We start from the raw sequence: 10,231 nt of genomic DNA, 5'->3' as shown, positions 1-10,231 counted from the left end.
CTGGAACCGTGCGATCGCTACGGTCGCACGTTCGAATCCTGCCTCGGGCATGGATGTGTGTGATGTCTTTAAGTTAGTTAGGTTTAAGTAGTTCTACGTTCTAGGGGACTGATAACCTCAGATGTTAAGTCCCATAGTACTCAGAGCCATTTGAACGATTTGAACTGATTATCAATTACCTTTCACTTTCATTTAGCTTATTTCACTTCCCTCTTTGAAGGTCATATTCTGTGCAGTGTTACTATTGAAGTCGTCGTATAGTATACCCAACCGTTACTTTGGGTGTATTCAGAAAACAGGAAATATCTCTGTTAGTACAACCCTTCGCATGACGAAAGATGACATACTGCCAGCACTCAAACGTGGTGTTACGTTCTTTATGTCCAATTACGACCCTGTAGACGGAGCAGCAGGGTGGAACAAGAAAACAGCCGCTTGAGCCACGCACAGAACACGTTTATACATTAATTGATCGAACATATACGGATACCTGTTACTAGACACTGAAATGGGGGTATCCGTCCTTCGCTATTATGACGGTATGAACTCTGTTGGAAACACTTTCCATGAGAAGCCTGAATGTGTGCGGCGGAATGGTAGGCCATTGTTCCTCAAGAACCAAAACCAGAGGACATACTGATTTGCGAATCTGGAATCTGAGCGAAGGTGTTGCATTCCGGGCAGGAGCCACTGTTTCAGGAATATTACTGTCTATAAACCATCATACCATGATGCTGATCCATGCCAGGATGCACTGTCATGCTGATTTAATCGATGTCTCCGAACTGTTCCTCTGCATTACGCTGTGCACGACGCTACAAAACGTGTTCATATCACTGCGCATGACCTTTTCTCTTAAGAGCGATGACTACACCCTAACCACGAAAACACCCCTATACCGTAACACCACATCCTTCGTAGTTCATTATGTCGGCACTACAGGTGATGGCTCGAAACGGTCTCCAGGCTTTAGCCAAACCCAAACACTTCCATAGGACTGCAATAGAGCATAGCATAATTCATCGCCCCAGTTCGTTAGTTTCCAGTCCTTCACTGCCCAGCGGCGTAGCATTTTATATCGCCTCCTGGCGATGTAACGGTTCTGCTCACAACTTGTTCCACTTAGTCAAATGTTAAAATGTGTGTGAAATCTTATGAGACTTAACTGCTAAGGTCATCAGTCCCTAAGCTTAAACACTACTTAACCTAAATTATCCTGAGGACAAACACACACACACACACACACACACACACACACACACACACACACACACACACACACATGCCTGAGGGAGGATTCGAACCTCCGCCGGGACCAGCCATCCATTTAGTCGTATACATCCGAACAGCAGAGACCCACTAAAATCGACATGTATAGTTTAGCGTGGAAGATGTCGTTTTCTGTTCCCATGGTTAACATTCCTGTCTGCATCAGAGGACCAAATTTTCGCAACGAAGTACTAAGGATAACGGTTGAGAAAAGAATTTTGGTGAGTGTTTGTGGCACATCTGCTACGAAATCTACGAATGGTTATCCCTGCCCTGGAAGGTGCAACATAAGGGAAAAATACTGACAAAATAACAGTATACTATGTAAAACTCTAGAGGATATTAGAACGAGTAATTATGTAGGGATGAAAAGTTTGACAGGTGAAAACAGAACAGCATCAAATAAGTCTCATGATTTAAAAAAAAAAATGCGATGTGAGCTAGAAAGAAACCATTAATGAGCTGTAAACACGACTTGTTTCTCATCATCTATATACATACGCCGTAAGCCAGCGTACAGTGCATGGCGGAGGCTACCTACTGGTCACACCCATACCTTTTACATCCGTAGAAGGTGTGAGGGACAAACGACTGCCTGTATAAATACGTACCAGCTCTGGTTTGTCGTACCTTCGCAATTCCTTATGCCGTCCGTCACAAATTCCAGTTCATAAAACTTTCTGAACAGTGTTTCTCGAAAGAATTTCTTCCTCCATTCAGGAATTACCGCTTGAGTTGACGTAGCATACCCGTAATACTCGCCTCACAATCGAACTTTCATGAGAAATCTAACATAAAGGATATTGCCTCGCTTCTGCTTCTACCTGGGATTCGAAAATAAAATAATGTTTTCAGTGGTGTCGAAGTCACGCCGGCAGTGGAACGCTACACACAGGTAGCACTTAACGTTTTACATTTCACATGTGTCGGAGGCGTTTCCGTGCATCATCTCATTCTGTCCCTGAAAATATTGTTCGTCGAAAACACATGTAAATGTTCCCCAATTAATTATTATGTAGGGCTTATTTCAAATTACGTTAATTGACGCAGGTAGGAATTAATGTACAATTAACAGTTATCATCTGACTTATGCACAGAGTGGTGATTCACAGGATCAGTCGTGCTTCACTGATACATTAAAATTAAATTTTTCCAAGTCCCATCGAAGAAACTGAAGCACCGACTAATTATACTAACTCCCAGAAACTTTTAATGGAACTCAGCATTACTCTCAGAGCTGTCCCTTCGAAAGTTGCAGTATCGCGAGTTGCTTATCTCGCACCAAATATGGAGTTCCTCTGAAAGCTCAAGTGCTGAATTTAGCACGTCTCACAACACACACCCCAGCATCTCAACTAAACTGCCACCGAAACGGACACAGGTGCCTTGCACAAACACATTTCGTACAGTTCTTTGTCCCACATTCGCGGCTCTAAATTTATAAACTTTACTCCCACCTCCGGTGTTCGACAGTCACTGTCCTTATACACCAAACTAGAAAAGTTCATACCATTTGAAAAACAAATAATAGCTACAAAATAAACTCTATAATGACATACGCTCGAGTTTTGTACAGAATGAATCCCAATAAAATATTTCTAACTTAAATATTCCATGAGCTACCACAGTTTATAGCACTTGCATGTAGTACGAATTTTTCAAAAGTTAAAACCCATCTTAATTTTATGCTAACACAACAAGCAGGGCGTCGTATGTGCTAAGAATTGACGTTGTTCTTCTGTGTCTTGTGTAATTCACGATATTAATATTACACAATACGCGTTTTGGTCTTAATTTACACAAAAGCTTACACTTTCATATTTATTCTCGTACCTAGGTCCGAATACTAGTGAACGCTGCTGTGTGTCGTATTCTGTTAACAATGAAGCGCTTCAAAGGTGATTGATCAAAGAAGGTTCTTATTGACAAATTCCCGAGCTAAACAATATGTGAATGATGTCAGTGAATATATTTGTACTCCTACATAACTCTCACTGAGTACTCCTCGCTGAGTGTCATATCAATTTGTTTAACAGACTTAATTCATTTGAAAGTATGAAGCAAGTAATGGTCTCCAGCCACTGAAAAAACACGCGAATAATCTTAGCTATAGCTATATGTTGTCACTTTATGCACGAGCTTTATTAAGAGAGTTAATTAATTTATAATCTTGGCAGTGAAATTTGTTGTTTCTGTAGCTACAGAACTGGAATCGTTGTTCGTGCTAGAGAGCTCCGACGACCAGTGTTTCATCTCAGCAACTTTACTTTTATTTGCCGCTTTTCGTATTGAATAACCTTATTTTAACGTGACATATCATGTCTAGTGTTAATAAACATACAATGCAACTGTACCATTTTTACAGTCAGTCCGAGGGCAGCACTGTCTTAAGGTTTGGCTGCCTCCCATTGTTCTCAACGACCGAGCTTTCCCATTCCCTAGCCAATGTGATGCCACGTCCTGCGGCGACCCTCCCCTCCCCCCCCCCCCCCCCCCATGCACATGTACCAGTCTGTCTGCCGTCACCATCCGGCACGCATCAACACTCTCCTCTTAAATAAACGAATCACCACGTAGCCGCCAGCTGTTATTCTGTTATCTTGACTCTCGTACACATCTACGAGTCGTCTGACAAGGATCTCATCTTGCTACATAACAATATCGACACGGGAAGTATACATAGACAAGAGTCTGTTCTAACAGTTCATGTCGCTGCGCCTATGAGATCAATATGAGAGTGATTTATTTTACGATGCATCAAACATAACATACGCCACCTATAAATATACGGGAGGATTCTTAACATGAGCAACGTTTTACGATCGAATAAACTATAACAGAAAAGTTTTTACTACTAAGTAAACGCCGATGAGATATTTAATCACTGTGAGTGATTCCAGTACATAATTCTCCAGAACAATCGCACAAATAAAAGAAACAAATTTTTGTATGGGCCACCTGGAGCCAACATACAGGATCTCCACGAAACTTGTTCATTGCTTGTTAAAATTCTCACGACACTTCCAACTATTTGATGAAAATGTTAAGACACACATTCAAGTATAAATTATATGCCTCGTCTAACAGAGTAAATGCGATTTTTAACTAGCAGTTTCGTTACGCAATTATTTAGAAATATAATCGAACAACATTCCGCACATAAAATGCAGCAGAATAGACTATCTCATATCTAGAGATAATAAAAGGGCGATATAAGAAATGTGAGAATTTTTAATTAATGTAAACTTTTCGGTCCCTTAAATGATAATTCGTTCATGTGTAATCACTACTGACAAAACACAGCTGAACTGTTCACATAAGGTAATAAATTAAACTTATAAGTATGTGGAATGACAATTTATTTGGCGGCCAAAGTTTTGAATGTGGAAGGTTTGAGATATGGAAATGTCAGAAGCCAATTTTTTGGTGTTCAGACATACAGATACTTAAATATCTTATAACACAAACAATAAACTGTTGTATATTAATCACTAATCAAAAGTCGGTATTTGATCGTAATGTGACGCACCAAAGGAATTTGCATTTTGGGTCAAAACACATCTCATTATTATTTATTTTCCTTTAGTTGGTTTGGCCTACTAAGGACCGCATGATATACCTTTTGTATGCTATCTTTTGTCGTTTCTTCCTTTCTAACATTTTTTCATTCTATCTCTGTGATGTTCTCTAATTTCAAATGGTTCAAATAGCTCTGAGCACTATGGCACTTATTATCTGACGTCATCAGAACCACTTAAACCTAACTAACCTAAAGACAGCACACACACTCACGCCCGAGGCAGGATTCGAACCTGCGACCGTAGCACCAGCGCGGTTTCTCTTCTTTATTCTGTCCATATTGCACCTGTCTTTATCTTTGTTTTCTGCTGGAAGACCTTGCAACCCTTTATTTTTCTCTGAACATTTCTCTTTCTCCTGTTTCTTCCTGAAATATTTCCATTTCTCTCATGTCTGCTTCAAGTTCTTTTATCTATGTCAATGATGTTTTAACGTTTCTGTCAAAGAAATTAAAAATTCTTCCTATTATTCTGTTTTCAACTAGCCATGAAGGAGTCCATAGAATACACAATTTCTCTTCCTCACCGTGTATGATAATCGCTCTATTTTTTCTTGAGCTTCTTTATAATTTCTCAATTTCCAGTTCGCATTCTCATATTTTGGTACAAAGGTTTTCCTGATTATTTTCCTTTCTTTCTTTTCTATTTCACCTGATTGTTTGCCTGTATTTAACGAAAGGCATTCTGATGCATAGGGGCAATCTGGTGTAATGAGAGTATTGTAGTGCTGAAGTTTTGCATTTACAGGAATAGATTTCTTGTTACACAAGTGTTTTGTTAGTTGAAGGCCACCTCATTTTCCGTTCCCTTTCTGTGTTAGCTTCTTAAAACATTTGGCTGTATTATTTCAACTAGATATTTAAATTTTTTAGCCATTTTTATTCCATCATAATCAGTTTCCATATATTTTGATGCCTTCTTCACATCTGTCATGTACTCTGTTTTTTTTCGAAAGATATGTGTAGGCCAGTTATTGAAGCTGTCTCTTGTAGGAGATGTAACTGCGCTTTTGCCTCCAGTATACATTCTGCAAGGAGAACAAGATAATCTGTAAAGCAGGACCATCAAAACTCAGATTATCCCCTTTTGTCCCAGTTGTGATTCTTCTTATTCGTTCTTCTTCTGTTAATTTCCTCAATTCCCTGATTACCTTTCCTAGCACATAAGTGAACAGCTTTGGCAATAGTCTATCTCCCTGCTTTGCACCAGTTTTAGCACCAGGTTTAGCTTAAAAATTTATATTTTTCATTTTTTATTTGGTAGTGTGTCTTTTATGATTGCCACTGATTCGTTGTTATTTCCAAACTTTTTTAAGGTTTTGAATAATGTATTCCTGTCAATTGAATCATATGCTTTCTTTAAGTATACAACAATATAAATTTAAGAATTTTTGGCATATTGCAGTCCCGTCAGAAACTGTTATAGACCCAGGTTTCGGCTAGAATAATCTACTGTCAACATTAAAAATTAAAACCGTGGTAATATGCGACATGGTACCACAGTACTATATGTTTTAATTTTTGATGTTGACTGTGCCTTACTCTGGCATGTTATAGTAACTTTATGCTTCTGAAAAAGGCTAGATTATTCTAGCCGAAACCTGGGTAAAGATCAGAAACTTCTCGCAACTGAGGCGGGTCTTGCAATATATTATGTTATATACATGATTTTACACGTCATTCTACTACACTTGATTATCAATTACAGATTTAAATTTGTTCCATACGAGATCGTCTTTTTCTATAAGGCCTCATTAGTACTCTAACCGCTGATCCACGTTTTTGAAACAATTTTCTAAGTTACTGGGAGGACTCTTCTGTAGTTGTTGGGGTCAGTTTTCTCTCTTTTTTGTGAATTTGGTAAATTAACAGTGTTTTCCAATCTTGCAGTGTAGCTTCCGTTTTCCACATTTCTGGAAACACTGGAGTAGCTTCTTGACAGATTCTGCATCTGCAGTTTTCTATATTTCAGCATTTACTGAATCTACCTTGGGGGGGGGGGGGGGGGTCGTTGTAATTCTTCAGATCAGGTCATTAATGATATTTTGGATTTCATCCAAGCTGAGTGATTCTGAGTTTTTGTGAGTATAGCCTGGATTTAGTTATGGAAAGTTTGCTCTTGGTTCCTCACAATTTAACAACCTATTCAAATGGGTTGCTAATATTTAAGAGTTTTTGTCATTTAGGGCTTTTTTTCAGTCTTAATGCTTGAAAGGCAAGATATGTTATTGGTACGTTTGGAGGCTTTCTTCTAAAGTTTTTTTAGAAGTTCTGAGTTTTGTTCTTTTGGAAGTGTTCTGTAGTTACTTGTAATTGGTCCCATTCAAAATTCCTCGTGACCACCCTTACCGTATCTGATGATGTAGCCCCATGGTCAATCTGAAATTCTTGTAGGTTTGTATTAGGTGATTTCTAAGTTTTCTGTTGCCTTGGCAGTTTCTTAAAATTTGTGGACATTAATTTGAGGTTGAAGCCACTGCGAGCTCTGCTACTCTTTCCCCATTTTTATTTGTTCATTTTTGTGCTGTATAGTCTCCAGCAGCTTTCCTCAACTATATTTCTTTTCACTTGAGAAATAAATATCCGTGACAGTGTTCTATTTACAATGAACGCTGTTCCTAGGTGTGGAATGACTTCACACATCAGATTTCAGCCTTTCTTTCTTTTTAGAATCCTATATCCCTCAGATATCATTATGGTTTCATCAGTGAACCTAGTTCTCTGAAGATAGAAGAATTCTATATGATACTCGTCTAATAATTTAATTAGTTCTTTACGTTTTCCTATTTTCAAAACTGAATTTACGTTTAGGGTGCCAAATAAATACTTCCGGTTTGTTCTTAATTTACATGTAGGGCTTCCAGAGCATTGTGACTCCTTCACTTTGCATGCTGTTGCAAGCTCCCCAGAATCTGTTGGCCCAGTTGCGCTGCTTTTTGCGACTGAGGAATTCATTTTGAGGTTGTCTACTGGGGTAGTTACATTTGAGGAAATTTCCGTCATGCACACGGTACTTGATGCTCTTGTTGGGATCTTGGTGGGTGCCAGTCCTAGAATTTTTCCTTACAGCCATCTCTCGTAAGGGGTAAAGGCGCTGACGAACTAGTGTCCCATACGGAAATTTGCAACTATTGACACTACGTAAATATCAAACGGCCGAGGCTACACAAGAACGTCAGAAGACTCCAACAGGTGGAGTGCTTCGCTGGACGTTTCGCGTAGACTGTTGCTGCTCTGTGGAAAACGTCTGTTAGGACACTCTTGTACGACGTGGCTCATTGTCTGAATGACATTACAGCTACACGCACTGTGAGCAGAGAAGCCCCCACAAGTGCACGTTGCATTTGCACATACCTTCTTGCGGCTGATATTTATTCAGCACCAGCAGTCTAAGGGTAGCGTCTTTGATCAGTAATCAAAACGTTCTCGATTCAGGGCACGAAACCCGGCACCACTTAAATTTATCAGCAATGGCAGCAGAAGATTTCCAGCAAAAGAAATCACTCGCAATCAACCAACAGCTTTGTCAAAGACGATAGAGGATTGGACAAAGGTTCAAGGCACCCTCTGGCCCTTGGGGTGGGAAGTTGCACCTGAAGATCCAAGAATCAGAAATGATTAACGGCATGAGGATGCAGAAGGCAATAGGAACCACTCCATTAAAAACAGATAATGTGTGTCCACAAGACATGTGGCCTGTAATTGTTAAGTGCCACGATTATCTCTCCATTTGCAGAGATTCCGAAATAATACCTCATATGGATCTCTGGGGGGGGGATTGCCAAGATGGCGGTTACCATCAGGAAAAGACTGAATATCCAACACAAGGATAACGTTCTACGAGTCGGGGCATTGAATTTCAGAAGTTTGAGAAGTAGTACAGAAGCAAGAAAATCTGAAATGTGAATGCAAAGGCTCAGACTCTCTAAAAAGGGCATACACAGAAGATGGACAGGGAAACATCGGTTCAAATAGGTAACTGTTATGAAACCATGGGTAACAGAAGAAATAGTTCAGTTGATCGACGAAAGTTGGAAGTACAAAACTGGTCCGGGAAATTCAGGAATATAGAAAAGCAAGTTTCTTAGGAATGAAATACATAGAAAGTGCAGGGAAGCTTAGGCGAAATGTCTGCATGAAAAATGTGAAGATATCGAAAAACAAATGATTGTTGGAAGGGCTGTCCCAGCACACGAAAAATCGAAACAACCTTGGTGAAATTAAAAGTGAGATTGGTAATACTAAGAGTGCAATTTATAACCTTACTGTTAAATGCAGAGAACAGAGTGGACAGTTGGAAAGAGTACATTGGAAGCCTCTATGTTTGATGTGATAGAAGAAGAAATAGAACTCGATAGGGAAGGGATAGGAGATCTCATATCAGAATCAGAATTTAAAAGAGCTTTTGTAAGCTTAAGATCAAATAACGCACAAGGGATATATTAACATCTCACGTTCGTGTGTGGAATGTATGAGTCTGACGACATACCGTTTGAATTTCGGGACAAATATCATCCACACAGTTCCAAAGACTGCAGTAGATGGCTAGTGTGCTTATTGCCCCACAATTAGCATAACAACTCATCCGTTCATGTTACTGACAAGAATAAGGTACAGAAGGTTGGGGAAGAAAACTGAGGATCTGTTAGTTGATGATCATATCAGTTTTAGGGAAGGTAAAGGCAGCAGAGAGGTAATTGATAATGGAAGCAAGACTGAAGATAAATCAAAACACCTTCACAGGATTTGTCGACCTGGAAAAAGCGTTCGACAATGTAAAATGGTTTAAGAGGTTCAAAATTCTGAGAAAAACAGGAGTAAGCTATAGGGAGAGACGGGTAATATACTATATATACAACAGCCAAAGCCGTCCGCGGTGGCCAAGGGTTGTAGGCGCTTCAGTCCGGAACCACGTGACCGCTACGGTCACCGGTTCGAATCCTGCCTCGGGCATGGATGTGTGATGTCTTTAGGTTAGTTAGGTTTAAGTAGTCCTAAGTTCTACAGGACTGATGACCTCAGATGTTAAGTCCCATAGTGCTCTGTGCCATTTGAACCATTTGAACAACAGCCAAAGCAATTATCGAAAAGCAATTACAGAAAACTAAACCAACTTATATTGTCTTTGTAGACATGGAAAAGGCATTTGAGAACGTTATCTGGTAAGAGATGTTCAGAGTTCTGAGAAAAAGTGGAATAGAGTACAAAGACATTTGTGTGATACTCAGTTTCTATAAGAATGAGGTGGCAGTGATTAGGAACTTCACTATGAACAAGAAGCAAATATTAGAAAAAGGGTAAGGCAAGGATGTGCTCTACTCTTACATTCAATACTTACATCCAGGAAGCTATAGAACAAGTTCGAGAAACTACTGGGCAGAAAAT

The sequence above is a fragment of the Schistocerca gregaria genome, chromosome 3, assembly GCF_023897955.1.
Source record: "Schistocerca gregaria isolate iqSchGreg1 chromosome 3, iqSchGreg1.2, whole genome shotgun sequence".
NCBI classification, from domain to species: Eukaryota; Metazoa; Arthropoda; class Insecta; order Orthoptera; family Acrididae; genus Schistocerca; species Schistocerca gregaria.
Note: the sequence above shows the minus strand (reverse complement) of the source record.